Raw genomic sequence first — 6,747 nt, forward strand, 5'->3', positions numbered from 1 at the left:
CACATTTTGTGATAATCCATCAGTGCCAGTGTGGCCCGAAATCCACACTACGAGCTAAAAAACTGAAAAGAGCTGCACACACATCAAAACAACATATTCTTATCTATGGCAGCCCTAAGCTTCAAACTATGACGCTCTGGGTACTCCTCTCAGTTTCCGCTCATTATATGAGTACAGGTTCTTTTCAAAATAAACTTGCAATGTAAGATTACTTATTTCTGTAAAGTTTACTTAATTAAACAACAAAGGTATTTAGTTAGGCTGAAGGAATAGCGTGGTCTGGGTTCAAATAAGCATGCTTGTTACGTAACTGTCGTAAGTAAAGATAAGTGACTAGGTTTCACACAGGACACAAACAATGGCCTCCTGGGGGAAAGTCCCGTTTATTTGACCCATCCATCCATCCCCCATTTATTTCAAAAGAAACCTGTCTTCACAGAAAACTCGGTTAAGTTTAGGCAATAAAAACATTTGGTTAGGTTTCAGAATAGATCATCGTCTGGGTTCAAATAACCACGGAGATGCCGTCAATTATGTATGCAAGTTACTGTTAAAAACATTGAGAAGTGAGAGTGAGCTAACGGTTGGTTTGACAGAGCGTTACGGCCGGTGTATGACCGGGGGTTGAACCGCCACTATACTATAGCTTTATCTGCACAAACTGCCCATATGGTGTGTTTAACCCACGTAATGTGAAGACGTTAGATTAGATCTGTGAAACTGTCCGGGCGCGTGTGTGTTCTGGCCTAATGTCTTCCTCTCATGATGACACTGTCTTCAGCTCACTCTCACCTCCAGCTTGATGGCACCATTTCATGGCAATTTACCGCCGCTCTCGTGGTCCCAGCGAGTCATTAGAGATGATTTCTGTGGAGTCACAATCGAGTGATCCTCGGGGGAGCACATTACTCTTCAAACAAAGCAAAGTGGCAAGACGCAGAGGTAATGGCCGCTCGCGCAGGAGAGAAACATAATATTAGATGCAGATTGGGATGTGGAGACCACACACAGTATGTCCTGCTCAGGCAGCGCCGGTGGAGTCCAAATTGTGATGGTTTACGGGCCTAGTCATTTATTTATAAGTGTTTGGATTTGGCTGGGCACTTGCCAAGAAGTTCAACCTGAGTTTTTTCTTCCTGCTGGCTTATTTCCCCAAGGATGGAGGGCAGTATGAATGGAGGGTTGGAGGACTAGAGGACCCCTGTACAGAACAAGAGAACGGTCAGCACGTTTTACATGATAGATGAGGAGCACAGGGATTCCCTGTTAACTAAAATTCTGCACACAGGACTGTAGTTTGGTTTTGCATTTATTGTGAAAAGCTGCTAGTTGAAGGAGTAATGGAGCTGGCTACCTCACTAGTTCTCATAGTAAGCTTGTGGAAATCCATTAACACACTGAACACTGGAGGTCATTTTCAGTCTTTTCGATTTTACATAATTTTCTTAGATTCACCTTTTAAGGCACTTTCATATAAGATACATACCTGTTGGATTCCCTGTCTGCTCGTAAGTCTCCACCCCCGGTTTCCGCCCACTGCCACGCCCCTCTCCTTCATCCCAGCTGTTGTGCGTTGCCTTGATCACCGGCAGGTGATTTAGGGACCACTGCGTACCTGGCTCATTTGTCGGGTTGTTCCAGTTCCAGTCTGGTTTGCTTCTTCAGGTGAGAGTGGATCACAAGAGCGGTTGAGTTGCCCTCCCGACTCTGGAGCGGAATCAGTCTGGCGTGCTTCAAGAGCATTGACTACAAGAGCGGTTGAGTTGCCCTCCCGACTCTGGAGCGAAATCCGTCCGGCGTGCTTCAGGAGCAGCCTTCACAAGAGCGGTTGAGTTGCCCTCCCGACTCTGGAGCAGGGGAGGTGGATCTCCTGTGTTCGCTGGACATTACTGTTGGTATTAGTTTGTCTATTCGTTGTGTTTTGTTTTGTCGCAATAAAGGCCGCCCTTGGAACTTGAACTGCTGCGTCTGTGCATTTGGGTCCTCAACACCACACCCCTTCTAACACATACCCATGTTTTACATCATGAATTGCAGAACAATCTCAGCTATCTATATAATGAGGCACCATTGTCATAAGGCAAAAGTGTAAAGAGAAAAACGTTACAACGTTACACTAAAGCTGAAGAATGGAATCTCGATTTTTTTTTTTTTTTTTTTTTTTTTTTTTAAATTATTCAGATCGCTTGGAAAAAAACCTAACTTTAGTCATGTGGTAACTCTGTTTAGGTGATGGAAATTGGTTTACCAAAGGTTTTAGATTCACAAAAGCAGTGAAATATATGAATAAAATGGTAGATGCATGTAAATAAATGTCTAAAACTAAAAAATGTATTATCGTTTTTTGAGTAGAAATATGGTCTTTCAGACCTTTCACCAAAATGATAAAATGGGACTGAGAAATGACTTCATACTGCAGATAAAGCTTCATGGAGTGTGTGCAAATGAAAAATGACCTTCATAACAATTTTTTTTTGGGAAATAAAAATAAAAAAAATGTACAGAATATATATTGAGAAATATCAAACAGAACAAAAACTAGTCAGACTATTTACAATATACAAGTATGGCTTGCTTTGCTTCAATGGCATGAGGATATGGAGCAGGAGGATGTGGAGCAGGCCAATACTTGCTTCGTGTCCATCCACTTCACATAGACGATGGGGCCATCACGGATCAATCTCATGGAGCCTCTCGCTGACTTCTTTGTGGCTGGTACTCCTCTCTGTAAAATAAATGAATACCAGTCAGTTGAAAGAAAGATGACGTAACAAGTGGAAATATTACTCAGATCATGACTGTGGTAGTAATTTGAGCAGAGTGCTCCGCATACTATGTGTAAATATTACTCAGATCATGACTGTGGTAGTAATTTGAGCAGAGTGTTGTACAAAGCAAACTGTGTATAAATATTACTCAGATCATGACTGTGGTAGTAATTAGCATCAGAAATCTCAGTCATGCATGCAGTACTTCTGAATTTGGGCTCTTTCTATCCCTCTTCAACTATCTGCTGAGCAATACAACTGCTGCAGTGGCTGCAAAGTACATGCTTCTATCCCAACGTTATTAAATACCAGTGGTGGGCCGTCAGGGCCTGCTAAGCCTTCTCTGCTGGCCTAAACAGAATCACAAAGTTATAGCTATTTTATCATTTACATTTGTTTTATTTAACGCCGACAGTATCCGCCATTCACGTATTTATGGATACGGTATCAGACAGCAGGCCTGGGTAGGAAATGCACGTCCCGCCACTGATAAATACAGTGTCTTGTAAAGAATGTTTTTATTAACTAGCAATTGAATACAACCTTAAATGCAAATTGCTGTTAACATGTTTACTACCGCTGAACTGTTTGTAGCATCTACTTTGAAACTTTGACGTTCTGTGCATGACCACAGATAAAGTAGTTGGAAGCATCAATGTGCTATTGTAATTTCTTGTTGGTGTAACACTTCATGCTAGGTTTTCCCAACAAATACTTGTAGATGTCTGGCCATTAACCCTTTGGGGGCGGGGCCCGCGTCAACGCGGCCGGGCAGGTGTTTAAGTTTTTAATAAAAATGATATCATCACAATAATACGTCACAGAGATATGGTTTAAAATCTGGCTGATATGGTTTCCACTTCCGCGTCTGAGCATCTGTACATGGATTTGTCTCACGAGGTGTGCAAAGCTTCAATGTGAGTCAGAAGATGCTAAGCAAAGAGTCCTGAGCAAAGCTATATTGGAGGGGACAGACGGCCCAGCTCCAGTGCCTGAAGGATTCGCACAACAAGGAGCTAGCCGGAGCTAACGGGCCAGATAGCTGGCTACAGCGTTTCTGTGAGACTGAGCGGTGAGTAATCAATTGTTGCCCCTTCACCGTTAACTTTCTTACAGTGAACTTAGTATGACCAGTAGTGTTGGACCTCCGTTATGTGTTTGTAAGACCGTAACTACCGTTTGTTTGTTGCCGATAGCTTCGTAGCGTTCGCGTCAATAGATAGCGCCGTGTTGGATGTATCTTCCGTGTCTACGACTGAACGGTGCATGCTCAACTGTTGTCCCTATCACCGTTAACTTTCTTACAGTGAACTTAGTACGACAAGTAGTGTTGGACCTCCATTATGTGTTTGTAAGACCGTAACTAACGTTTGTTTGTTGACGATAGCTTCGTAGCGTTAGCACGTCACTAGATAGCGCCGTGTTGGATGTCTCTTACGTGTCTACGACTGAACGGTGCATACTCAACTGTTGTCTCTATCACCGTTAACTTTCTTACAGTGAACTTAGTAAGCCTAGTAGCGTTGGATCTCCGTTAATCGTTACTACAGTAGTGTTTATGTCACGTTAGGTGCTGCTAACACGGCGCGAGCTAACGAAGATAGTTGACTACAGCTATGAACTTGGGTAATCAACTGTTGTCTCTATCACCGTTAACTTTATTTCAGTGAACTCATACTGACTTGTATTAATGTATTTTACAGAGTGGATTCAGAGCTGCGAGGGTCCAGAGGACAACATGCAGCTGCAGCAGTCTCCCTGTCCGTCTGCCTGCTAACACGTCACCATAGCAGGCCTCAAAGACAGGCACAGCTCATCATCCCCACCATATAATAATAAATTTGTTCTTTGACATTTATCTACATGTGTCTACCATTTTATTCATATATGTCACTGTTTTTGTGAACCTAAGACCTTTGGTAAACCAATTTCCATCACCAAAACCGATATACCACATGAGTAAAGTTATGTTTTCACAACAAATATGAAACATTTCCAAAATCAAGATTCAATTTTTCAGCTTTAGTCATATTTTCTCTTTACACTTGCGCCTTGGGACAATGGTGCCTCATTATATAAATAGCTGAGATTCTTCTGTAATTTTTGTATGTATGTATCATATGCAAGTGACTTTAAAAAGAGAAATTTAAAAATGACGTAAAATCAAGAAAATGACCCCAGACTCCAGAGTGTTAAATGTTGAGCCACTTGCTTATGTATTCTACCCACTCACATATAGCACACCTATCTGCAAAGTCAATTAGTTGAGATTGAAGTTGCAAGTGGTTAATTCCCTTGCATATTGACTAGTTTCAGTTTAATCCTGCGTTTGAATGTCAGGGAAATTAGTCATGAGGAACATTCCTGAAAAGGCAAATGTGTTGATATGTGCCCCGAATGGCGACACTCACCTGCTGTCATACTCTCCTTCTGACTGTTTCAGTTTTCCTTTGTATTATCTTTGGTGATCCCCTGACTTTTAATCAGTTTTCAATGGCCTACGATCAAATCTGCAAAACTAAGGACATTCCCGTCTGTACTTTGTGTTGAATACTAATTAGTAAATGTTAACATGCTAACACGCTAAACCAAGAGTAGGTTCGGCTTTTCGATTCCTTGAAGCAAGTTTAGAAAAATCACCTTAGCAACACAGCCAAAAATGTAAACGTGCTCCTGGGCAGGCTTACTGAAATTCACTGGATACGCTGGCCACTCCCACCGGACAAAAAAGGCGGGGGTTTTTGCGAGCGGTACATGTTTGTACAGTGTCGGCGATGCAGAGAAACATCGGGAAAGCTTAACTTATGGATGTGTTGAAAGCACTCAATTATATGACAGTGTTATTAGTACACCGTACATGTCATTATTGTAGAAACATTATTAAGGTGGACTCATGATAAGAATACTTATCACTGCTTCAATTTATTGCATTTCTTATTATGAATAATACTGATCCGCCCATACACATATTCAAACTCCTAGTTATATGGTAATCTACACATACATATATATACACATCTATAGTACATGATACACGTACATATATTCTCATAAGTATATATTAATTTGTATACTACTGCCAGCAGGCACATTTAAATAAATATAATCTGATTGATTTGGGTGTTAAGCTGCGTTCACACCAACAACGTTGCAAAAATGTTACGAATCGTTTGCTGTGAATGCAGCATTAGATTTTGCCATGATTAACTTAATGAATTCCTCATATGCGTTCATGATTATCTCCTGCTTTTCACCAGAGAAAAAAAAAGAAGGTTCCTCTGAGTTTATTTGCCATGGTACTGTTAGAACATTGTGGTGTCAGTGCTCGATCATTATCCCTTCTGAAGAGGAGCGGACACTGGCAATTAACCAGATGACTGACGTCTGGTTAGAAGTAACAAGACCGTTTCAGCACGGATCAGCCATGGAGAAACCGAGTTAGCTTGACGTCAATCATCTCGCTAATTTAAGCTGGATAATAGGACATTTGCTCGACTTTGTTGAGCCAGGTACGAAGAATAGGGCCCTGCTCTTGTGTATGTGTGACCACCCGATATCGGTCTCTGTGTGGGTTTTTTCACTCTGGTACTCATGAAGTGCGATGTTACCGTGACAACGAGCTGCCGCTGTCTCCAACGTAGTCACACCTCTATGAGATGTGTGTAGTTTAATTTATACATTGTGTTTGTGTTTCGCTGTCATTGATCTGGTCTGAAGTAAATTGGAGGTAAGGTAAAATTCACATGTTGACCTTTGATAGTATAAAGTACCTCTGCTCTAGGAGCTCAGCTTGCTTATTACCAGGGGTCTAAGTCTGGCACCACAGGTATTATACAGGGATTTTATTTGTTTGTGTATGTTTCTTAATGGAGTCCTGAATAAGAAAACACCTGCACGGCAGTTCTTCCAGGGTTCCATCTTGCTATGCTACAACAGACTGTGAATAATTGTCTGATAAATAAATAAAAATCTATTTGTC

This window comes from Taurulus bubalis, assembly GCF_910589615.1.
Source record: "Taurulus bubalis genome assembly, chromosome: 21".
NCBI classification, from domain to species: Eukaryota; Metazoa; Chordata; class Actinopteri; order Perciformes; family Cottidae; genus Taurulus; species Taurulus bubalis.